Raw genomic sequence first — 26996 nt, forward strand, 5'->3', positions numbered from 1 at the left:
AAAGCTCACTTTACACAGACTGTCTGTGTGAGTAAGAAGAGAGAAACAGGCTGATTACGGCAGACGCTGACATTAGCTAATAGTCTTTGTCTCGAGTGGATCATTTGTGTTTATTATCCAGACGCTCAAAAAATTAAAGCACCAATAACTTCATTTCCAAAAAAAGTTGGGACGCTGTGCAGAATGTAAATAAATATAGAATTCAATGATATGCAAATCATATAAAACCATATTTTTAAAGGAAAATACTACAAAGACAACACATCAAATGTTGAAACTGAGAAATTTTATTGTTTTTTTGAAAAATATATGCCCATTTTGAATTTGATGCCAACGACACCCTTTCCAAAAAAGTTTGGGACGGGGGCCTGTTTACCACTGTGTTTCATCACCTCTTCTTTAACAACACTCTGTAAGCGTTTGGGAACTGAGGAGACACTGCTGTAGTTTTGAAAGTGAAATGTTTTCCTGTTCTTGTTTGATACAGGATTTCAGCTGCTCATCAGTTCAGGGTCTCATTTGCAACATTTTTCATTTCATAATGCGACAAACCTTATCAGTGGTGGCAGGTCTGGACTGCAGGCAGGCCAGTATGGCACCCGGACGCTTTCAATACAAGGCTATGCTGTTGTAATACATGCAGAAAGTGGTTTAATGTTGTCTTGCTGAAATAATCGAGGCCTTCCCTGAAAAAGACGTCATCTGGATGGCAGCATATGTTGCCAAAACATGTATATATCGTTCAGCATTAATGGTGCCTTCACAGATGTGCATGTCACCCATACCATGTGCACTAATGCCCCCCTATACCATCAGGAATACTGGCTTTTGAACTGTGCACTGATAGCAAGCTGAGTGGTCTTTATCCCGGAGGACACAGTGTCCATGATTTCCAAAAAGAATTTCAAATGTTGATTCATCAGACCACAGGACACTTTTCCACTTCACCCTCAGTCCATTTTAAATGAGCTCAGACCCAGAGAAGGAGGCAGCGTTTCTGGATCCTGTTTATTTATGGTTTCTTCTTTGTGTTTTAGAGTTTAACATTTTTTGCATTTGTGGATGCAGTGATGAACTGTGTTCACAGACAGTGGTTTTCAGAAGTGTTTCTGAGCCCATGCAGTGATTTCCACTACAGAATCATGTCTGTTTTTAATGCAGTGCTGTCTGAGGGCCCAAAGATCACGGCCAGCATGTACTGGTTTTTGGCCTTGTCCCTTACATACAGAGATTTCTCCAGATTCTCTGAATCTTTTAATGATATTATGTACCGTAGATGATGAAAAGCAGAAGTTCTTTGCTATTTTATGTTGAGAAACTATTTGCCCACACAGTCTTTCACAGAGTGGTGAACCCCTCCTCATCTCTACTTCTGAAAGACTCCGCCTCTCTGAGATGCTCTTTATACCCAATCATGTTACTGACCTGTTGCCAATTAACCATCAGGTGTTTTTTTAGCATTACACAACTTTACCAGCCTTTTGCTGCTCCCGTCCCAACTTTTTTTGGAACGTGTTGTTGGCATCAATATCAAAATGGGCAAATATATATATAAAAAAAAAATACTATTTCTCAGTTTCAACATCTGATATGTTGTCTTTGTACTATTTTCAATGAAATATAGGATTTAAATGATTGGCACATCATTGCATTTTGTTTGCACAGCGTCCCAGTTTGGAAATGGGGTTGTAGTGATAGTAGCAGGATAAACACATAAAGGGCTTAAAAATACTGTAGTGCTCAATTAAATCAAGTAAGCTTACATGGGGTGGTCGCAGCAGCGTTTGGTGAGGTGGACACATGGAGTTAACATGAGGTTAAATCTGCTCTCTCTGTGAATTCGTTTATAATTCCTTTCATTTCTTAACTGTGGTGAGCTGTATCTCCCAGGTTCAGCACTGCTGCTAACGGATTAAACTAGAAGGACGAAGTTCATGAAAGAGCTTTAGATTGGTTTGACTAAACCGCTGGTAGGAAATCCTAGGAGGATGCTGGACCATTGCTATGGTATCCCAGGTTGTTGCTAAGATGTTGCTAGGTCATTGCAGTGGTATCCCAGGTGGTTGCTAGATGTTGCTGGGCCATTGCTATGGCATCCCAGGCGGTTGATAAGGTGTTGCTAGGCTGTTGCTTTGTGCTACGTGTTGTTAGGCTGTTGCTATGGCATCTTAGGTAGTTTCTAAGGTGTTGCTAGGCCACTGCTATGGCATCCCAGGTGGTTGCTAAGGTGTTGTTAAGCCCTTGCTATGGAATCTCAGATGATTACTAAGGTGCTGGGCTATTTCAATGGTATCTCAGGTGGTTGTTAAGGTGTTGCTAGATCACTGCTTTGGCATCCCAGGTGGTTGCGAAGGTGTTGCTATATTATCTCAGGTGGTTGCTAAGATGTTGCTAGGTCATTGTTATGGTATCCCAGCTGGTTGCTAAGATGTTGCTAGGCTATTGTTATGGCATCTTAGGTGGTTGCTAAGGTGTTGTTAGATCAATGCTATGGCATCCCGGGTTGTTGCTAAGATGTTGCTAGGCTGTTGCTAGGCAATTACTGGGCTATTTCTATGGTATCTTAAGCGGTTGCTAAGGAGTTGCTATGTTATCCCAGATGGTTGCTAAGATGCCGGTAGCTTTTATCAAGCCAACTTAAAGTTTGTTCATGAACTTTCAATTTTGATATCGATTAAATTCTGTTAAGGCTCATTAGGTCCGCACAATATAACATAATACCATACAGCGATTACATTGCTACATCGGGGAATCCTTGATGTGACAAGGTTAAAACCTACAAAATTATTTGTTGGATCACACGGATTTCAGATGCTTTGCAAGTCGACTTCTTTGATTCTGCCAGCGAGCTCTCACGGCTGTCTCTGTAACCCAGATCTGACAGCCACCGCAAGAAACGCTCTGTCTGAACAACGGTGCTCATACTGTAATTCACGAGATCTTTTAAATGAAAGCATGACTCAAATTATTTTCTGACCCAAGTCAAGTTCAGAATTAGAAGAGAAAACTTTTACAAACACCTACACATTAGTCATTTAATCACTCCGCTCACAGCGAAAGGTCAGCTGTCTTCAGGGGAGTCTAGACTGAAAATGCAGCCTTCATGTTTTCTAGCAATGCGGAAGGCTGAGACGGCTTTACGGTAAACGTTTAGGAGATGTGAGTTGGCTGTCGAGACTAGTGCTGCATCTCCCACAGCTGAGAACCGCTCAGTGATGAACAGCACAGTGAGAGAGAGGTGAGACTGACCGGTGCTGTTGCGGCTCTTCCTGTTGGCCTTGCCCCCCAGGAGCATCTTCAGGCTGTTCTTAAACATGGCGGCAGTGGGTAGTGGGGGCTAGAGAGACACCTGCACACAGAAATAGACTCGTGATTAAACTACAACATCCGGGGACACATTTCACAACATTACACCAGATAGAGATCTGACTGTTTTTGTTTTATGGGAAAAGAATGTATGGATGATTCTACTGAACTGGTTCAAAGTCAGAGCTGAAACACATTTGGGACTTTAGACTAAAATCCTTTTGCTTTGAGTGACTCTAAACCTTAATTATGATTATTTTATTAAAATAATTATTGAACATCCTATTTCATCACTACCAGAACAATCATAACTCTACCCAAACTTTACCAAATGTTCAGCTGTGACTGTTTTGGTGACAATTTTAGCTCATTTTGAGCTCAGAAACTCAGCCAGTTCATGACCAGCAAACACAGCTTTGAACAGCCGTTCACACAGAAAATCATCATATTTTACATTAAAACACTAAAAAGTGCTGAACTGCAGAAAATATGACGATTCTTAATGTTCCACACTGATTTTCAGACTTTGGGACACATTTACTTCAAAACAATGGGATCTAACTGCTCACCATGTGGCCATGAGGGACAGGGATGCAGCCTCACTTCCTGCTTGATTTAACCAACCAAAACTATTATCAATATCATCTATAATATTAATAAAAAAGCATAAAAATAGAAAATAACATTAAAACCACTAATTTGTGCTCATGGCAATCCAGTACAAAAGGATATGTATTTATTTTACAAACACACTGTTATAAACAAACACTGCAAAAATTCAATGTTCCATTTAAAGGAATATTACACTGTGCTTTTGCTTATAGTACTGACTCCGCCCACAAAATAAACAAAACAAAACAAAACACTGCTAGCGTCATGTCCTGCAATAATACAGAGTTTAGGAAAATAATCACACTGCACAATCACAAAATCTTATACATTTTGTTTATTTCACATTTTATTCTTCCAGTGGTCATAATTTTAACACTATAAAGTTTGGTCAGTAGGGGGAGCAGTGTACTCAGTGAACTGAAACTCCACCTATTGGCTCACGAGCTGCTGAACGCTGTCATTTTATTGCCTCCCTTGCATGATTTAGGGCGTGCCTTATGTAAATGATGTGTAATGGAGCCACTAATAGACTGGCGCTTGATTTCACGCACTGAAGCTGATCGAGCTCAAATCTCCACTTGTTTCCATTCCGTACGAAAGTATGAATCAGACGCAGTTTATACGCCTTTAAAGACCATCAAATCTGCGTTCTATTTACCCAACCCCGATGAATAAGGGCCAGTGTGAGCACTGCGGTCGCATCGAGGCCTATTTTGTCGCACAGTGAATTACACTGTGGATGGACCTGCAGGTAACTTTGTTTGGGGGGGTTCACTGAGTTATTCAGGTGAGATGCTTCCTAAGGCGATCCCTGGCACCTGGAGACTTACTCACACAATGTGGTTGCGTTTGTTGTACAGTTTATCAGGCCTGTCAGAGATTCTGAGAGTTTCGAGACTAAAGTTTAGATTTTTTTTTGCTTTGCTGAATATTTTTTTTCTGGATTTCTGCTTTCAAAGTTGAAACCGTTGCTGGCAAAGTGCAATAAAAAGTCTTTTCTGAAAGAGCCTGTGTCTGACTCCAGCTCATCAGTAATGCAAACAGGCTGCTCAATCTGAACTCTCTCTCACACACACACACATCCTAAAGTACAACAGTGGCTTTGGTGAGGATAACGTTTCCCCAAAAACCCATTATATACACAAGACACAGGCTCAGTGCTGTTCTTCCATGTAATTTAATTCAGAAACAGCCAAAGCACTGCCTACAATATCTTAAGCTTGCTTGTTAGGAAAAGATAGCAGTAAAACAGGCACGGCAGAAAAAACAATGCAGCAAATTATACAGAGCACTGTGCAGAACTCAGAGACCACCCCTCCTTTATTTAACTTCCAGTCTAAACGGCTGTTAAGAACCAGTTATTCTTTTTTCAGTGTCAGGAAAAAAAAACAAAACAGAAAACGTTTAACAAACATGAACAGCCTCAACAACTGCAGGTCCATAAGTATTTGGACAGTGACACTATTTTTCTGCCCTTGTACACCACCACAAAGTATCTGAAATGAAGCAGTCAAGATGTGAATAAAGTGTAGACTTTAACTGTAGCTTTAATTCAAGGTGTTTAACAAAATATTGCATTAACCATTTACAGCCATTTTACATAGTCCCTCCAGTGTCACAGGTGCAAAATAACTGGACAAACAATTATAAATACAAGGATTTTTAATATTTGGATGCAAATCTTTGCAGTGAATGACTGTCTGAAGTCTGAAACCCATAGACATCACCAAATACTGAGTTTCCAGGCCTTCATCAGGCCTTTACTGCAGTGCCTTCAGCTGCTGCTTGTTTGTGAGTCTTTCTGCCTTCAGTCTTTCTTCAGTAAGTGAAAGGCAGCTCAGTTGGGTTGAGCTCAGGTGACTGACTCATTTAAGAATATTACATTTCTTTGTCTTAAAAAGCTCTTGGGGTGCTTTCACGGTGTGTTTTGAGTCATTATCCATCTGTGCTGTGAAGCTCAGTCTTACCAGTTCTGCAGCATTTGACTAAATCTAGGCAGAAAGTAGAGCTCTATACATTTCAGAATTCATCCTGCTACTTCTTTCAGCAGCCACATCATCAATAAAACCAGCGACCCAGTTCCACTGGCAGCCATACACGCCCATGCCATGACACTACCTCCACCATGTTTCACAGATGATGCAGTATGCTTCTGATCATGAGCCCTTCGTCTTCGTCTCCATATTCTCCTCTTCCCATCATTCCGGTACAAGTTAATCTTGGTTTACTAGATGTTTACTATAAGTCTAATCTGGCCTTTCTGTTACCAGTGGTTTGCATCTTGAAGTAAAACTCTATACTCACATTTATGAAGGCATCTCATGATTGTGGACTTTAAAAAATGATACGCCAACCTCCTCTAAACGTCCTCGACTTCACTAGACTAGGGTTTTTTTTCACCATGGAAAGAATTCTGCGGTCTTCCACTTTAGTTGTCTTCCAGGCCTTTTGGTGTTGCTGAGCTCAACAGTGCATTCCTTCTTTTTAACAATGCACCAAACTGTTGATTTGGCCCCTCCTAAAGTTTCAGCTATCTCTATGAGATCTGTTTTACTGTGGCCCCCCTCACTTGCATCAACACCTTCTGGGCCACATATTGAGAGTTCCCATGAACAGCTACCAAATGCATATTCAACACTTGGACTCAATAGGACAATGTGCCAATCAATGGACCTTTTCTCCTTAATTTGTCACAAAACTAACAAGCAAACATGCCACACCTGCCCATGGAACTGTTTATCAGTCAGATGTCCAATTACTTTTGAGCTTGTTGAAATGGAGGGACGATGTAAAAATGGCTGTAATTCCTAAAGCCCTTGAATTAAAGCTGAAAGTCTGCACACTTCACACAATCACATCGTGAATGCTTAATTTCAAACCCATTGTGGTGGTGTACAAACACACTAGTACAAAAACTGTGTCCAAATACTTATGGACCTGACTGTAAATATAATTTAGTTATAAATATTATTATTGTGTCCACTCTTCATCTTCTTATTACTTGGAGGGATATTTCCAAAGTTCAGTCTGAGAAGTTAGCTGCATTTTCTGCTCTCACGATCCAAGCAGCACTGCTGTGTCTGATCCACTTGCACCAGTGCAACACACACTAACACACCACCACCACATCAGTGTTACTGCAGTGCTGTGAATGACCCACCACCCAAATAGTACCTGCTCTGTGAGGGTCCATGGGGGTCCTGACCACTGAAGAACAGGGTTAAAGGGGGCTAACAAAGTATCAGAGAAACAGATGGACTACAGTCTGTAACTGTAGAACTACAAAGTGCACCTATATAGTAAGTGGAGCTGATAAAATGGACAATGAGCGCAGAAACAAGGAGGTGGTCATAATGTTATGCCTGATCAGTGTATATATATATCACTTTCCTCTCATCCTCTCCTATCTATCTGTCTACCTATCTATCTATCCATCCATCCATCCATTCAGGTTTCTGTCTGTCTGTCTGTCTCCCAGACACTAAAACAGAAGAGAGCTGTTCCATGACAATGGTACCAAACTGCCATGAAATCTGAAAAGTTTTCATGTTCAGAAATCAAAGTTTTTTGCCCTCCACAGTTTCACTTATATTTGCTTTTACTAAAACAGATTTTCTCACCTCAGTAACCATTTTATTTTTTGTGCCCAACACTGAGAAGGCCAATCCCATCACACTGAACCGGACAGAGGGGGAATGTGACAAGGTGGAACACTTCATGAAAAACTGTCCGGCACACATCGACCTTCTAACATCAGCTTTTCAACAGTAAATTACATCATTTGTCTGTGAATAATGCAAAATATATCATAAATCTGTTTTCTCCATCTGTTTGATCTATTGTGTGTGATGGTGCTTCACAGCGCCCTGTCTAGGAGGAAAAAACAACAAACGATCAATGTTGAGTGAAAACTAAATTTATCAGCTTTCTGAACTCGACTCCTCAGAGGAGCGAAATGATGTCACTTCCACTTTCATCACATCACTTAATGTGACAGTACATTATTTCACCGCTGAATAAGCTGCGGGAAATATTCTATTTTTATTCAAATGAATGTTTTCATCTTCGACTGTATATGCAGGGTTGATGCTGAAACATATATTTGAGTATTCACCTGTGCTGTTGAGTCTTCAGTGCTGTAGTAGGCTGGGTGTGCTGGACTGCTGGCTGTCAATCACACATGCTCATTAGAATACCAGGCCACGCCCAGACAGTCCTCGGACAAGTCTGATCAGTAATTTCTAAACTGTGCTTTGGGGTTGTTTTTCATTAAGACCCTGCTGGATGTTTAATATAACGCTTAATTGAAGTATGATACAAACATCTTTAACATTACACACTGTGTTCCCAGAGACTTAAACCTGAAAGACACTCATTAGCATGTTTTACACACAGCAGTGAAGAGATTTGTAGTGGTCTAAAACATACATAAATAAAACTGACCACTTTCTAAGCTCAAGGCTTTCCAAAAACAGGAACATTTTCCACAACAGCAGCCGAGAAGCCGTTACAGCGGGGTGCCCGGTCCAATTGCGTGTGCACGCGTCCTCTTATGAGCCAGCCTATTTTTTCCTTCTAGAACTTTCTTTTGGTCTCTAATTGGCTCATCAGCGGAGAGTACCGGAGGTACGATCATTAGGCCTGCTCCTCCGCTGTCCACACTTTCTACGCCTTAGCAAACGCCAAAAGGGAACGACTCTGCATTTAATGCATTCGCACCCCTCTTACAGACCACTAGAGCTCAGAGCACAGCGCCGCGGGGACCGGACACCGGCCAGGCGAAAGGAGCAAAAACAACATTTACATAAAGTAACAAGGTTTTGGGAGAGGTGAAGAGGGAGAGAAGTGATGTCCGCATAAGCCCTTCAGCGCCAGTAGGCGTCAAAGGATGCGTCAGCGTGTCAGGCAATGTGTGAGACGCTGTGTAATAAGCTGTAAAGGCTCACTTACAGCTCCAGCTATAAAGAATAAAAAGGGAAAAGAGGAAAAGAGTTAAAAACACTGATTCCCTCACCTCTTGTGTCGTGAGTTGAGGTAAGTTAGTCCAGTAATGAGTTAACCCCCTAAAATCCCAGGCTTATTTCATACTCAGGCTTATTATTCAAACTGGCTGAGCTGTTCTTAGGTTAGAGAAGTGTGTGATAAAACGTCGTGCTCTGGCCATTTAAAGGGTTGATGAGTTAACGGGGGGCAAAGAGAACTGAAGGAAAAGCCGGTCTCTTGGGGTTAACTGTTAGCCACTAGCCTAGTATTAAGTCTATCCAACTTCTGCAGCGCTTCTCGCTCAGCCAGCTACTTGAGGTGACCCCGTGGTCTCGGCCTACAAGCCGAGAGGCTCCACAGCTTCTCAGCTAAAACTGATAGTGTGAAAGGCTGTGATATTTACTAAATTCCAGCAGCGTCTGACACTCATAGATTAAAGCTCGAGACGCACATATAAGACAAACGACTTTCCGTTTTGGGAAGAGAAAAGATTGTCTGCGCCGGCTGTTGGCACAAGCCCGTCATCGCTAGTAGGCGTCAAAGGATATGTCAGAGTGTCAGGCAATGTGTGAGACGCTCTGTAATAAGCTGTAGAGGCTCACTTATAGCTCCAGCTATAAAGAACAAAAAGAGAAAATAGGAAAAAAGAGAAGAAACAGAAGAAATGAACCTACATACAGACTAGTATGGCGCTAGTTATGGACATCCAAAGGGATAAAGAGTAGTGATGCACGACAGCCGCTATAATCGATGAAGTTGGGGAGGCTTTATTCACATTACCAAGTTGAAGTGGCACAAATCCAATTTTTGGCCCTAATGTGACTCAGATCTAATGTTTTCAGAGCTGTGTGGACACAAATCTGATCTTTTTTTTTAAAATCTGACCTGAGCCACTTTCATATGTGGTCCTAGATTGGATACGTATCCAATTCGTAGCCATGCGGCCTTAATGTGACGCTCAGATCTGAATTCAGGTGCTTTTTTCCCACTGCGCTGCGCCATCACTCAGCGTTACCATGGCAGCAGCGCTGAACAGAAGTTAAAGCCTGTAAACGGTGGAAAAGCAGCTCATCTCACCTTTTTCTCCTTCGTCTCGCTCTAATAATGAAGCTGAGAGCTGATCAGAGTTAATTATCTTCTCAGCGAAGCTCGTTCTGCTCGTTAGTTTGTGCTGATGATGAATGTGATTCATTCACGTGACGTTACTGAGTAGGATGAGCTCATGAGGGTCATTTCAGGACGTTTGTAATGCATTTGCTTACCTAAACGAGTGTGAACCATCCTGTCAGAGAGATCGGATTTGAGCAAAAAATCAGATTTGAGCAATGAGGCTTGGAATGTGAACGCAGCCTTTATTTAACACCAAGACAGACCCAGCAGCGTTGGCCTGCAATGACACTTCCTGCAGAAAAAAATGTAGAAATGTGAAAAGGGACTGTTACACCTGGATGCGAGTTGAGTGAGTTGAGATAAGCTTCGGAGATGCATTTACAGAAGCGGCTTGGGTAAACTTTTGACTTCTAGCATTTGTTAGCAGCATTAGCCTCATAGCAACATAAAAAAACATGTCTTAGCTGACTGCATTTGGGGTAAGGAGAAAATCATGTAAGGAATGATTCCTTTAAAGTCCAGCATGGGGCCAAATGCGGCCTGTGGACAGATCATGTCTTCTGTTCTAGAGTGTGTTATAAGTGGCCCTCCAGCCAGTTCACTGCAGCTCTTCCTTTCACCTGATGGTGGCAGCAGTGCTGTTAAACTACAGTGTGATGCGCCGCACTGTGATAAAGTTAGCTAAAGATAAAGTTTAAGAGCCTTACTTCTCTGACTAGACCTGCAGCTTCATTTACTGAAGGATATTTAGTCAAGACTACATATCATTTGAAAAATATTCATAAATTTTATCGAGAGCCACAGCAAATGTGTGAACTTCTTATGTCAAAAGACTGTAATGAATTCAACATCAATAGACATGAGACAAATTCAGGAGAGAAACTAAAGCAACTCAACAACGAAAGAAGCCTCGTGCACCTTTTACACAGTGATAGGAAACACGGCAGCTCACAGAAAGCTCGATTCTGCGCACTGTTATTTTTAATAATTTGTGAATAATGTTTCGGCCCTCTATTTTGACTGGGTACAATCTGGCCCTCTTTGAAAAAGTTTGGGTAATCCTACTTTAAGGCAACTAGTTTCCCAACTTTTCTAAAGCAAACTCGACGTCTTACAGTTTACAGTATAATATGATCAATACTGACAGCCCTAAATCACAGGAAACAACACGTACAGATCCCTTTTTATTGAAAATCTCCAGCCAGCATTGATTCGAAACCACCTCGGCATGTGGCGGCTCTTTATCACAACAACAATACGCGTTTAATGGGACAATAACGCAGCGCACAATCACAGACATAATCTGACTTCAAATTCTGTAAACCAAACACCGCGCGCCCAGCAGACGTGCAATTAAATCCTTTTGTGTGCAAAGAAGACTGGAATTATGAATCATTAGTCAATGCTGTGATTACAGATTTGACCAGAAAACATCTCTCTCTCTCTCTCTCTCTCTCTCTACATTGAGTAATCAGTTAATTACATCAGATGTTGTGAAAGGTCTGATGACTCAATTAATGAGTCACTATTGAAGCTCCTTGTGTATTTTGGAGAGCAGTTTAGGTACGAGAGGTTGGGGGGGGGGTGCTTTTAAGGCTGCCACTCTCCCAAAATTAACATAAGTGGGAAAAGAGCCAAATTATTTTGACAACTATTAAAACTTGTCAGTAATGCATGGCAATTAGAGTGAATTATGGAGACCAGCCGTATGGTCTTTGGTACTTTTATACGTAAACATACAGCACAACACACTCTTCACTTCTTCAGCCGAGACGTGTTTGTCATCTGAAGTTGACTTACACACACTGACAATGACAAAACATGCATTTTGTGCATTTAATATTGTGTATTTAACCTCTTCAACTGTTTGGAACCACTGGGGGTTCCAAAACGCACTTCGTCATATTCTTCATAACTTTCATATTTCATAAGCTACATTCAAAAGGTGGGGGTCGTATGAGAGCTGTAACTGCCTTCTTTCAAGTCAAATAGATGGGTGATGTAATTTTAAAACCTTTTCTACTGAAAGTCGACCCATTTTTCCACAAATCTGGGCTATAAACTATAAACAGATGGCGTCTCTTCAGTGATCTGCTCTGTAAAAATTATTTTTATGAAAAAATACAAAGAGCGTCTAAGATTTTTGGCTTTTAGCAGTAAATTGTAAGAATATAGCAATATGAAAACAAGAAAACTAAAATCAACGTTTTCGGCTCCGGCTTTAAAGAACTTGACAGGAGTGGTGTTTCGTGGCGCAGCGGTGAGGTCGGGAACAGCGGTGCTGTGACGTATACAGGAAATCTGTCACAGAGCAGACCGTCTCATTTCAGTTCGGCCTTCGCAGGACTACGCAGCCTTTAAGGGACACGCCTTCGTGGACAGGATCCAGCCCCTGAATTGGGACACATTGACAGACTCAAAAAGAAGGTCTGGCTCAATGTTTAGGTCTCAGTTCTACATTATATGGTCCCATGTTTATATCTTTACCATGGCACTGACCAAATCACTTAAAAAATATTTTTTTTTCAAATCCAAACAGACCTATTTTTGATGAAAACAGAAGTTATCCAAAGAGCACACGGATAAAAGTGTGGAATCCTAATCTAAGAGTCTCTGAATTCACAGAAAAGCAAAATAAATCAGTATTTTCTGCAGGTCCTCACTGCAGCACTTATAACTACGTGCTTTGACTTAGACTTCAGCATTAAATTCAAATACAGCCTGATTCAAAAAGATTCATCCAATTTCAAAGCACCATATTTGCACAACCGTGAGGCGCCGAGGAACCAATCACAATCCAATTGAAAGAGGGGGTCACAAAGTTTCTGACTGTCAGTGGAAGATGGCTCCTTCAGTCTGAGAGGAGATGCGACCCCTGAGCAGAAAGCGTTCTGCGTTCTCCACTTCAATAAGAGTGAATCCGTCATAACTGTGCAGTGTGATTTTCGTGGGCAGTGAAGCTCCAACAGCTCAGAGCGTTCGTCGTTGGTTCCACAACACTGGATGATCTCCGAAATCGCACTGAAAGAGCCGTGAGTGCAGCGACACCCGACACGCTCAATCCAGTATGGGATGAGTTTGACTATGGTGTTGTTGTTGTCTGTACAGCTGGAGGAGGTTCAGACTGAGACCTTGTACAATTACATAATAAACTTTATGCTCATTTAAACCATTTACAGTTTACTGCATTGATCTGTAATGATTTACAAGTGAAATTAATCATTTTGAAATTGGATGAATCTTTTTGAATCACCCTGTATTTTAGCCGTTTACTGCCACAGCTAATGTTCATACTCAAAAACAGCGGAAACGTCGACAGAAAACACTCAGCTGGGCTAAAATACTATCACTGATTAAATATCTGTACAGACAGACAGACAGACAGACAGACCTGCCTATAGTTGCAGAAACACTCGTACATCATGTGTAGTTTTCTACTCTCTCTCTCTCTCTCTTTCCATCTTTCTCACCTCTCTCTCTCTCTCTCTATCTCTTCTTTTTCCTCTCTCCATCTCGTTCCACCTGTCTCTCACTCCCTCTCCTTTCTCTCTATCCATCTCTTCTCCATCTTTCTTTTTCTTCTTTTTTCTTTCTCTATCCCTCCTTTTCCCCCTCCCTCTCTCCTTTCTCCCTTTTCCTCTCTCTCTCCCCCTCCCTATCTATTTTGTCTTTCTCTCCCAATGCCCTCTCTCTTTTTCCATCTTTCCCACCTCACTCTGCCTCCACCTTTCTTATTCTCTCTCCCCCTCTTCTTTCTCTCTTTTTTCTCCCCTCCCCATGTTGTTCCACCTGTCCGTCTTCTTCTCCATCTTTGTCTCTGTCTCTTTTTTCTTTCTCTATATCTCTCTTTTCTCTCCCCCTCTTTTCCTCTTGCTCTCCCCTCCCTATCTTCTTTCTCTTTCTCTCTCTATCCCTCTTTTTCTCTTTCTCCCTTCTTTCTCTCCCTCCCTCTCTTCCTTTCTTTTCTCTTTCTTTCTTTCTCTCTCTTTCTCCCTCTCTTCCTTCCTTCTCTCTCTCTCTCTCTCTCTCATGGCTGTAATGATAAATCTAGCTGCTGGCTGGTGAACGGTCATAAATCACCATCACCTCCATAACCGCCAGTCAGCGGAGCAGCAGGGGCGTGGCACCCGGACAGTGTGTAGGGTTCAGCGTAGAGCTGCAGGATGATGATGTGAACTGCTGCTGCCTTCAACACCTGCACATTCGCTTCTATTATAAGATCAGTCAATCGGTTTTCTCTTCTTTTATTAAGTACCAGAAAATACATCAGACTTACTGTGTGATAACTGACCACGCGCTACAGACGGAGCAGACGGACATCAGGCTGGAAAACACTGCAGAATTCCTTTAACGCTTTACCAAACAGCATCAGGCAGGAGCTGCTGCTGGGCCATTCATTCATATTTAAAGGGGCACAAAATGAAGAACATAAACATCACCACATCTGCTGTAAACATGCCTACTGACCACTTACGGTGCGGCCAGTGCCCTCTAGAGTGAGATTTTACAGGTTAAATGGTGATGAAAACCCTTTTCTGATGATGTATCTTGAAGGTGGGAGGAGCTTTCGAAAAGCTACAACAGTTTTGGGGGGAAGACTTTTTTTTAGCTGTCAAATGCAGAAGGAAGGCAGACAGCTAACGTTACTGCCTCAAAGTCAAATTAGGAGGAGGAGGAGGAGAACAAGCTAAAAGCTAACGGAGATAACTTGCATCAGTTTGTCTCCTTTTCTCTGACTAAAAGATTAAAAAATTTGCCCCAGCATGCGGACATGAACGCATCCTCCCTCTTCAGTTGGCCTCATGTGGGCGCTACAGGGGAGTTCCTGGTGAAATTCAACTGAAATGTAGTCTTGCTCAAGTGATATTTATGTAAATAATGCTTTTATTTTTATCGAATAATCAGTAAATGAACGTGGTGAGCATCATTACACCAATATTTTGTGTTATTGTTAAAAAGTAGGACAGTTCAGGATTTAGATCAATCTGAATAAAGTTCAGTTCAACACAACTTTTCGAGGCGCTGCATTCCCTGATCTCGCCGCACCGGACCCATCACACACCTCGCGGTCAATCACACGATACCACCAGGGCGAAGGCGAACACAGGCTTCCTCTGAGTCCTGTGAAGCTCCACCACATCTTTTTGAACTGCAGCTCATGCAACGTCACTGGACATCTGAACACGCTCGGAGGAGAACACTAACCGCCAGCTCTGTTATGTCAGCTAACAGATGCCTGTGCTAGCTAGCATCACGAGTGATGGGGGCCGTCCTACCCACCCAGAGAGAGAGAGGATAACTGCGCTCTCCTGGCAACGGACGACTGTAGCAACACCAGGGATCAAACTCGTGATCTTCTGATGACAGAACCAACGCTTAGACAGATTCTCCTCCATTGAAATATGTGTTCAGGCGACTCTCAGCAAAAGCAAAAGGGGGGCACATCATCAGCCAAGAAATTCTGAAATTCAGGTAAAAACTTTTCACTTAAATGATATTAATTGTAATGAAAACACTTTGTGTGAATTCTGGTAAACTGATGATGAGGATGAGGGATGCAATGCTGACTTCAGAAGACTGCATCTCACTACAAACAACATATTAAACTCTGGTTTTAGGCCAAAGGCGGTGAGGGGGGGGGGCAGTGATGATATGTAAAATCATTAATATTAGTGCCAGAATTGCTGAGTAGGTGAACCTTAATAGGCAGTTCTGGTCATAAACACTTTCCCTGTAGAAAGGATAACGAAAGGTCAGTGAGCAACAAGGGAAGCTCATAAATATTATGAAAAGAGACTAAAATAATACGCAATATGCAAAAAAAACCTTGCAGAATGTAAAATGAAACCTGGGCTAACTCCCTGTTCAGATAGAGCTAAAGGGAAAAGGCAGTGATGGCAGCTGTAAGGTCGTTACTGCATATGTAATAAGAATGCATTATGAATGAAATCCCCCCGGTTCTCCTTCTGCCTCGTAGAAAGTAAAGACCAGTCTTCACCTCCGACTGACTCACGGTAACTGGGGAGAAAGACTCAGTGGACTCAGAGCACACACTGCTGCGCTCTGGATGTTGTGACAGTAGATATCATACAGGCCTGAGCGCAATAGTCCAAACGTTATATTACTGAGAGACTCAGACATTCAGGTGAAAGCTGCTCTAAATTCTTTGTACAGTAAGTTTATCTTTAAAGTCATGTTTTAAATCGTTTGGGGGGTCATTTTAGTTTTCCTATATATCTGATCAACCTACATTATGCCACTTTCTGAACAGTTATGTAATAAAATTATTAATTATATAGCAAATTACATAATATATTACATTAGAATATGATTTACATTCTGTATTGGGGTGGCAATAACCTTTTATCGAATTCAAATCATAATAAAAACATATTCTCTTCTACTTTCCAACGCATTACCTGAATGTTTAGAATCTACACTTTCTACATTATGTCCCACTATAAGTCTAAAATCTTAAATTCTAAATATTATATATTAAATAATCAATGTTGATTTTAGCAGGCCAGACATTACAGGCTATGGTATCCCAGGTGGTTGTTAAGGTATTACTTGATCAATGCTATGGTATCCAAGGACCTGTCCAGGGTGTATCCTGTCTTCCACCCAATGACTGCTGGGATAGGCTCCGCCTCCCCCACAACCCTGAAGGACAAGCGGTTTCAGGGAACGTGTGTGTGTGTGTGTGTGTGGTATCCCAGGTGGTTGTTAAGGTATGACTTGATTATTGCTATAGTATCCCACGTGGTTGTTAAGGTATTACTTGATTATTGCTATAGTATCCCAGGTGGTTGTTAAGGTATTACTTGATCATTGCTATGGTATCCCAGGTGGTTGATAAGGTATTACTTGATTATTGCTATAGTATCCCAGGTGGTTGTTAAGGTAATACTTGATCATTGCTATGGTATCCCAGGTGGTTGTTAAGGTATTATTTGATCATTGCTATGGTATCCCAGGTGGTTGTTTAGGTATTACTTGATTATTGCTATGGTATCACAGGTGGTTGTTAAGGTATTACTTGATTATTGCTATGGTATCCCAGGTGGTTGTTAAGGTATTACTTGATCATTGCTATGGTATCCCAGGTGGTTGTTAAGGTATTACTTGATCATTGCTATGGTATCCCAGGTGGTTGTTAAGGTATTACTTGATCATTGCTATGGTATCCCAGGTGGCTGTCAGAGATATTACCTGATAATTGCTATGGTATCCCAGGTGATTAATAAAGATATTACTTGATTATTGCTATGGTGTCCCAGGTGGTTGATAAAGGTATTACCTGATTACTGCTATGGTGTCCCAGGTGGTTGATAAAGGTATTACCTGATTACTGCTATTGTGTCCCAGGTGGTTGATAAAGGTATTACCTGATTACTGCTATGGTATCCCAGGTGGTTGTTAAGGTATTACTTGATCATTGCTATGGTATCCCAGGTGATTAATAAAGATATTACTTGATTATTGCTACAGTGTCCCAGGTGGTTGTTAAAGGTATTACCTGATTACTGCTATGGTATCCCAGGTGGTTGTTAAAGAAAACCATATATGCAACTGGTCTCAAAAGCAGAATCACCATTTAGGCTCTACATTCATTTAGGCTCTATGTTCCTGCAAAGTTTTGTGGTTCTAGCTTGTGTGAAAACAAAAAAAACATAGTTTAAAGTTTTATTTATTTTGTCAAACCAACTTAAGGATGAAAAAATTAATGTGAAAACTATGCCAAGCCTTTCAATATTTTTAAATAGTAGTTTTAAAAATGCATGTGGAGACCAGTTAATGCCCTTAAAACATGCATTATCATCATACAGAACTGCCAAATGATCGATATTGTTTCATAAAGAAGGGAAATTTAAATCAATTATTTTTTATTGAGTAATCAGGACAGCTGTAAACTGCAGTGTGGTATTGTGTTGATGTTGTGCAGGCCACTGTACTGTGCAGTGAAGCCTGTGATTGTGGTGAGTGGGAATTGGTCCAGCAGCCCACAGACAGTGTAAGCTGGAGCGTAAAGCGGAGTTTTTGCTGTGTCATGGCTCTGATGGGCAGGAGCGCTGCCTCCTACACAGGCCAAAGAGCCGCAGATACATTAGACATGCTGGAAACACTCATCCACCCATAAGGAAACTTCTCTCTCTGACTCTTTATCTCTCCAGCCTTCATCCTGCACACCATCCACTGCGTTCTCTCTGTTTTCCTTCAACTCAACACTAACAGACAAAGCAAAACACCAGTAAAAGTCACTCTCATGTGTTCTTTTGCCTCTAGCTTGACTTAAAAGGCTCACTGCATTAGAACACTTTACTGCAGCTCAGCGTTCATAAGGCTACATAACACATACATAAGCTCATCATGACAATCGACTTGAACCTACATAAATATTTAAAAAGGCTCATGCCGATAGACATCGTCTGTCATGAATTTAGCAACTCTGATGTCAACACCTGAGTCAGGCGACAGGTTTCTTCTGACGTCAGGTTCTTTCATAACATGTTTTCAACAGCTGACCTTGTAGCCCTATATATATCACAGTTATATAATTCGTAGAAAAGATGGTTCTATAAAGAATCATGAACACTCAGGGAACCATTTGCATGCTTAAATGGTTCTTTGCATGGTGAAACAGTTCTTCAGATTGATGGAGAATGTGGTGTTTCTTGTTCTATATAGCCCCAAAAAGGGTTCTGTTACAATGTCAAGCTTGTAACAAGAGAGGAGCTTTACAGAACCCTTTTCAAAAAATCTTATAGCACACCAAACGCAAATTTGTGGACGGCAAAGATCTGATATTATTTTATTCGCCCTACGTTTGATTTTTGCGAACTTTTGCTGGTGACAAAAACTCACTGAACAATCACGTTCGCCTCTGCTGTTGGCATGGCGACAACCAAGATGTGTTCTAGCAAACAGAACACAGAACTGACGCTCTGCAGGTTTCTTCACTAAATGGACTGTAGCTCAGTGTCACCACCTGTCCGTTCTGCTGGAAACAAAAGAACCAGATCTTATTTGTGCTTAAAGACATTCAGCCTGTTTATTTTGTGCTTTGTCTCATGTGGAGCCGCATCTCCAGGATCAGCACAAACTCAGCTGAGATCCCAGCTGTGAGTGAAGCTCTCGTACAGTTTCAGCTCCTGCATGAGGTGGAGAAACTCTCTCTTCTCCTCTCGCTTCTCCACAGTGGAGCATCCTGCACACTGTCACAGTCTGCACGTTTCGTGAGGAGCAAAGGACCTTTTTTGACAGCTGATATATTTATATATACTATTTGATACATATTCTGCCCTTTTCTGCGGCGGCATGAAAAACACTGTGAAATCTTTTTAAAAATCGTGTCATCTCTGGTGTGTATGGTTTTGGTGCGGAAAAAAACTGCGTCCGAATATTTTGCATATTTGTGTGTTTTTTCATGTTGTGTTTGGTGTGTAACAGCCTTAAGATGTGGAACTGACTGTTAAGTCTTCCTAACAGCCAAGAACAGTACAATGTTTAATCGTTTGCGCACATCGTCCACTCCAATGACTCTGCAACAGACTGTCAGCAGGAATGGGCAGGACCTAAGCTGCTGTAGGCTGAAAAAGTAGATACGCTCATGCTTGTGACATCATAACCATGAAGAATTGTTAACAGGCTGTTTTTGCTGGTAGCGTAAGGACTGAGCTTTCAGACTCTGTAACACAGTTCTTACCTCATCCATCTAAATATGGTCAGTTCTTTCTCTCCACCTGCATTGACTCCTGTACTTTATTTAGCCTTTGCTTTACAACGACTCTCGCTGGTTATTACTGCCACTGAATCATCTTTACCGCCGTACATTGTGCAGTAGTGTGATGCATTTCTGCAGTCCTCTTATACAACGTTTACACTTTATCAGTTTTATGGTATATGTACATATTTTCAGTATATACAGTGTCCAAAATCGGCAACCACACTGAAAATTAGGGACTTTTTTTTAAATAATCCTGGAAATAAACAGAAAGTTTTAGTATTGTGAATGTTAAGACAATTAAAATGAGGATAAAATGTAAGATGCTGCACTGTTTCTAAGTCACTATTCACATTTAAACAAATTAGAGATATTAAGATATTATTAATATTATTAATAATATTTGTACACAAACGTCAGATTTTATTTAGTATATCTGTTCAACTGAAGACGGTGTTCAGATGACTCTCAGGTGGATCTGATCCAAATACTGTCATTAAAGCTATCCGGGGACACATCAAATATTAAGAAATTTTGACATTAATGCACTTTTCACTTAAATTGTTACACTAATAATTTAATTTACAATGAAAGAAGTGTATTCAATTAGAAACCTGTGCGAAATAGAAGCATCATTATTAGTGGTCTCAGACATTTGGACCCCACTGTATTTTTAGTGCTCTGATCCAGTTTTCTGTATCTTGCTTAGCTGCACAGCACTAATGGTAAGAGGACTTCAGCATATTTGAACAGAACATTTGAGCACATCTGCATATTTGTGCACCCTTTAATCTGTTCATCTGGTATATCTCTACACTGTATGTACAGCGCAAACTCATCTCGTCTCTGCCCAAATGGTACCATCTTAAAAAAGACGGCTCTTCAAGGGTTCTTTAGTAAAGAAAATGGTTCTACATAGAACCATGAACACTCAAAGAACCCTCGGCATGATTGCAGGGTTCTTCGCATGGTGAACTGATGTAGATGGTTCTATATAAAACCTTTCTGAAAATGGTTCTTTATAGCACTAGGGTTCGGCTATTGTGACTATGTCAAGCTTGTAACAATAGAAGAACCCTTTTAAGTGCTGCACAGAACCATTTTCAAAAAGGTTCTACATAGAAACATCTACACCACGTTCTCCATCAGTCTGAAGAACAGTTTCACCATGCAAAGAACCGATTAATCATGCAAAAGGTTCGCTGAGTGTTGACGGTGCTGAAATAGAGATGTGAACGGGATTAAGACTGAAGCAGTTTTTACTTTTTCTTAAATAAATAAATAAATAAATAAATATACATAAAGGTCACAGTGATTTAGGGAGGCTGTGTGATGTCGATGGCTCTCAACGGCTGCCGGTCTTGCACTTTGCCAAGTTGGTGAAAGCTGGAATGTATATTTGTTCCTGTTTTGTAAATTCATGTTGGCGCCTTATAGGCGTTCTTCAACCACTGAGGCAGTCTTCAACGATGGACTATTCATAGCTTAAATACATACTCCAGCATCAGTATTCATCCTCAGAGATGCAACACCCACTACAGCCACGGGCAAGTACACAGTGTGCTCATATACAGTATATAAATATATATGGATCAATCTACTGAATTAGTTCAAACTGCAGCACAGCAAAACTATTTTCTAAAGATTATGTTCTGATATATGTAAACTCAAGTCAGTAATAGAGACAGTAATAAGCTAAATATATACAAAATCATCATTTATAGCAGGAGTGTCAAACTAAAAGGGCTAAATTAAAAAATCTCAACAAATCCATGAGTCAGAGAACGCCTATGTTTTTAGTTCATTTTTAATCAACATTCTGCTATAAACAAAACTGACCACTGTTTATTCAAAAGACACCAAAATGTCAACAGCAAAATACAGGCACTTGTAATAGACTTTGAAATACACCTCCTTGTTTCTACACTCATTGTCCATTTTATCAGCTCCACTTACTATATAGGTGCACTTTGTAGTTCTACAGTTACAGACTGTAGTCCATCTGTTTCTCTGATACTTTGTTAGCCCCCTTTTACCCTGTTCTTCAGTGGTCAGGACCCCCATGGACCCTCACAGAGCAGGTACTATTTGGGTGGTGGTTCGTTTTTAAACATCTCAGTGGGGATTGTAGTGCAGCACATTGCAGAACAGGCTAATATTATTAGAAAATTCAAATAATTTTGTGGGCTGGACAGGATTGATGCGGGGCCTGATTTGGCCCGTAGGCCTTGTGTTTGACACATGGGATTTATGGGGTGCTTTCTATTGGGAGGGGTCTGTCCCAAACCCTAACCCCTAAACAGGACAATTTCACTTGCCAAGATGACATTTTTGCAATGTAAAGAAATTCACTGATGTATTGGCTAAAAACAGATCAAAATTTCCTTTCACCTTCATGCTGCATCATCAGAAGGATGTCTTTCTAAACTTTAAAACAGAAAATCCCACCGCAGAGCCTCCTGCGGCACCACTGGAGGATGAGGATAGGCATGTAAACAACAGATGCAGCGATGGTTATATTTTTTGGTTTGGCCTGAGTGCACCTTTAATAGAATTATATTTTCATGTTATTCTAACTTCTCAAAAAGAACTAAAATAGAAGATACATGTCTAAATGTATGTATGGGCCGTTTACTTCTGAGACTAAGACTAAACATTCCCTCCAAAGTTTCAAATGAATCTAAGATTCTCGAGACGTCCAAACACTACAGCACAAACAGCCTCCGTTACCCACCCAGCTCAAAAACCTACCGATTTCCCTCGGCTATGTTTGAATAATAAAACATGTTTTTAGACTTTTTCCTCTGCAAGCTGCACATTTTTTTCTATTTTGGATTATTTTAGCCTCCAAACACTAACAGCTAAAACTGAAAGCCCAAATTCAGCCTGAACAGTCAGAATACACCTCACTATAAACTATACAGTATAACAATTTTGCACATGGATACTCATAGAAGGATTTCTCTTTATAATTATGTTTTCCACATTTTAGAATTATAGTTGACATCAAATCTTTGAAATAGCATAGAAATATACAGGAAAAAGTGATAAAATCATATTTATGCAAATTCCTTTCTTTAACAGAATTATATTTTCATGTTATTTAACTTCTAACAAACAACTAAAATAAAAGATACATGTCTAAATGTATGTATGGGCCGTTTACTTCTGAGACTAAGACTAAACGTTCCCTCAAAAGTTTCAAATGAATCTGAGATTCTCGAGACGTCCAAACACTACAGCACAAACTGCTGTTCTGTTAAATGCCAGGAGTGAGAATGAAGCCGTGATCAACATTAAGACTAATGCTGTATTAAGACTAAACAATCTGTTTGGCCTCTGTGGACACAGAAAAGCGTCTCTGATTGAGCGGAGGGCATCTGTTCTCTCATTAGCAGCCGTTTTCAGAGTGAGGCGCATGAGCCGCAGCGCTGACAGAGCCATATTGACTTTAATTAATATTGAACACGCAGCAGGAGAGACTGGGCTCCACTGGCCTGATAGGAACATCAGCTCTGGGGTTTGGCACATAGTTTCTAACCCTGTTTATCAAACACAAATAAAGCAGCCACAATTAACACAAACTTTAGGAAGCACTACTTACACAGCGTTAGGAGTGTGTATTGGTACTCAAGTACTTATTTGGGTACTCACTGCACTTCATTACAGGGCGACAGAGAAGATAAACAGGCTAACATTTTAGTGAAACGCCAAATTTAGGTTTAAGCAGTAAAATGTGTCAGTTTTGTATGTATTTGTGAGTAAGCATGTACTGTATTACACTTTGCAAGTATGAGTGCCTTAACATGAGCGCTTTGCTGAGGACTAAGCTCCAGAGCCGGCCGCGCTAACAAGGCTAACAACACTCTTAAAAAGATGGTTCTTCAAGGGTTCTTTAGCAGAGGTCTTTAATTAAAATGCAGTAAGGTCCAGTCAAAGAAAATTTCCTCCAGTAAAGGTGCGGAACATCATAATGTCTAACTTGCATCATGATTCAGTGCCATATACTGTTTACTGAAGTAGCCTAGTAGGTATATCAGCATCTTATACAGTCAATAACTGAATATCAAATCAATTAAAGTACAGTTCAGTAACATTTCAACAATATTTACTGTCAGTTTTCTCTTTTTAGAGCACAGCATTGTAAAATACTCTGGATCACTTTCTTCTCTGACTGCTGTTTCCTGCCTCGTCCCTCCCCTGTGTGTGCGTCACTCACTCGAGTCTCAGTGCTCATCGTAATGCACAGATCTGATTGGCTGAGTAGCGTCACATGTGATATTCACAACGCATGCGATTGGTCTGTGAGTCTCTGGCCGCTAAAGCTACCGTAAAGGCTAGAAAAGCTACGCTGATTAAAATAGGACCACCCGTCCAAATTAAATAATTCTCCATAGTTTATCGGTTATGAGTCCAGGTCCGCATAGGACAGCGTCTGGGTCCGGACTCGGACTGCAGTCCACCTATTAGTGACCTCTGGTTCTTTAGTAAAGAAAACAGTTCTCAATAGAACCATGAACACTCAAAGAACCATTTGCATGTTTAAATGGTTCTTTGCATGGTGAAATGTTCCAAGGGTTTGATGGAGAATGTGTTGTATAGGGTTCTATATGGCACCAAAAAGGGTCCTGTTATTGTTATGAAGTTAAGCTTGTAACAGTAGAAGAACCCTTTCTGGTGCCAAATAGAACTTTAAAAAAGCTTTTATATAGAACACGTTCTCAATCAATCTACAGAACCTTTTCACCATACAAAGAAGAGCAATGTTCATAGTTCGATATAGAACCATTTTCATTATTAAAGAACCATTTTTTAACAGTGTAGCTGATGTTAGCCAGGTTCATAAACAGTGATATTGCTCTGATAAACTAACATGTTGGCACATCGTCCACTGAGGAGAAAAGAAGTCATATAGAAGACGACGAGTCCTCATTTGCATCTGACACAAGCTGAGTTACGTCTACTGTTAGCATTAGCATTGAGGCAGCCTCCGTTACCAACCCAGCTCAAAAACCTACCTTGGCTATTTTTTGAATAATAAAACATGTTTTTAGACTTTTTGTCTACTTTGGATTATTTTGTCCTCCAAACACTAACAGCTAAAACTGAAAGTCCAAATTCAGCCTAAACAGTCAGAATACACCTCACTACAAACTATACAGTATAAAAAGTTTGCACATGGCTTCTCATTGAAGGATTTCTCTTTATAATGATGTTTTCCACATTTTAGAATTATAGTAGACATCAAATCTTTGAAATAGCACAGAAATACACAGGAAAAAAGTGATAAAATCATATTTTTTAGACGTGTTTGGTGTCTGAACTTTCTACTTTAGTTTTAGCACTGTAGTTATGAGGCTAATGTAGCTAAGTAACGGAGGCTTACATTAGCATGGTGCTAACTGCATGCCTAAAACATTACACGCTTGTCTTAAAGCATGTGGAGCTGTTCAGAGTCTCTAATAGTCTTGATTATGTGGTTTCTGATTCTGTATGACTCACTGTTATCTATAAACATGGACTAAAGCGCGCCCCTGGTCAACTTCCATGCGCTGCTAGAAATAAAGGTTCTGTTCAGGTACATTTTTCGTCCATCAAGGTACAAACAGTGTAAATGTTCCCTCAAAGCTCCAACAGTGGTTTTAAGGTCTGATTGTGAACCTTAAATAAGTTTTTCCAGGTGAAAAGTTCGTATTTGTACCTTTTCATAACCGAATGTTTTAAACAGAACAGTAAAATAAAAGCCTGGAGACGAGACGGGGTGTGTGGAGTCAGTACAGCTTAGAACATATCATTTCAGTGGATTATGGTTCAGTTATGTTCCCTGACTAAAGGTACTGAGATGGACCCTTGAGGGTCCCACCCCAGTGACAAGAGAGGAACTGACCAAGTGACAGTTTAGTACCTTTATTTCTGAGAGTGTGTTTCGTTGATTATCTAATTGTAAGTAAGTTAACACATCCTCTACACACTTGTGCATATTTTAATGCACAATTACTGTTTATTTGCTGAATTTAAATACAAAATAAAGCATAAAATGTGTGCAAAACTCTAAAACCCAGAAAGTGTGTACAAAAATTTGCAAAAAACGCTGTATTTGAGTTTGTTCCCTGCAGAGGATGTGTTAACTTTACATTTAGAAAACCAACAAAACATGTCATTTGACTAGGGATGTTCAAACATTTCCATACGACTGTGAATACACACAAACAGCACGCGTAAAACCAAGTTTTTGGAGACGGTGGACTCATTTGTTGAGAACACAATAGGCTTAATGAATCACTATATCATATCTTTATTAATCAGCCTCCTTTGTTGACAGGCTCATAATGATGCATCAAACATAGGTGCACCTCTCCTCTGAAAGTAAATACACATTGTGCTGTATCAATCAGGCTATATTTGGATGAAGCTTTGTCTGAGGTGATGATTAGCAGATCACTGTGAGCGCTAGCAGGACTGTGCTCGGAAGCAGCGGTTGCATCACTGAATCCAGACAGGTCTATTTGGTATGCTGTAAGTGCCCTCCGTCTGCCTGATCAGACAGAGCGAGAGAAAGAGCGCCGTGTCTGAGAGACGCTGCGTCCATGACAGGCTTTCTAAGAGAGCAAATGAAGTTGTGACACGGGTGGGAGGGAGCTCTTCACAATAGGGGAAAGTAATCAACCTTGGCAGCGGGACTACATTAGCATTGAGATGAAGGAGTTTTTATCCACGCCTAAAACGATCAGCTGCTTTGGTCTGGACTTGCAATGCAACCGAAATCTCTCGCCGTCGGACAGGGTGTGTATACGTTTGCGGAAAAAGCCTTACTGTGTGCTCCGTGACGGGCAGTGGCTTCAGGTTAACTCGTCCACCTTCTCCCTCCATGCATCATGAAGCAGCAGCAGCCAACTAGAGGAACAGGGAAGAAGACTATGTATGAATACACAGCATTCAAATACATAAGGCATTATTTTCTTGCCACACCCCACATATTTGCTCATAATAAATTAAATACATGCACATTTCATGTAGTGTTTAAAAATATTTGTGCTAAATATATTCAAAATGGCCATTTGTAAACATACAGCAAGCACATATATGTAAATATATTGAAATATATGCACATATGTGGTTTAAATGCATGTTTAATGCCAACTGTTACATTTATATTTGCATATATGCAAAAAATACATCAATATATTGCAATATTGATGCATATTTTGAAAAATATTTGTAAATATATTTTCTTTGCATATGGAACAATAACATTAGTGCT

General features: G+C 40.6%; 1 long non-coding RNA gene across 1 annotated transcript in view; it reads right to left on the reverse strand.

The window, feature by feature from the left end:
- LOC118809807 overlaps nucleotides 1-26630 on the reverse strand; it is a 51909-nt gene extending 25279 nt beyond the window's left edge. The window contains exons 1-2 of the long non-coding RNA XR_005007386.1: nucleotides 26549-26630; nucleotides 3250-3349 (exon numbers count right to left, since the gene is read on the reverse strand). This is a non-coding gene — a long non-coding RNA (uncharacterized LOC118809807). The remainder of the gene's footprint in view (nucleotides 1-3249; nucleotides 3350-26548) is intronic.
- Between the last annotated feature and the right edge of the window lie 366 nt (nucleotides 26631-26996).

Source organism: Colossoma macropomum, unplaced genomic scaffold (genome assembly GCF_904425465.1).
Source record: "Colossoma macropomum unplaced genomic scaffold, Colossoma_macropomum, whole genome shotgun sequence".
In the NCBI taxonomy this organism is placed as follows: Eukaryota; Metazoa; Chordata; class Actinopteri; order Characiformes; family Serrasalmidae; genus Colossoma; species Colossoma macropomum.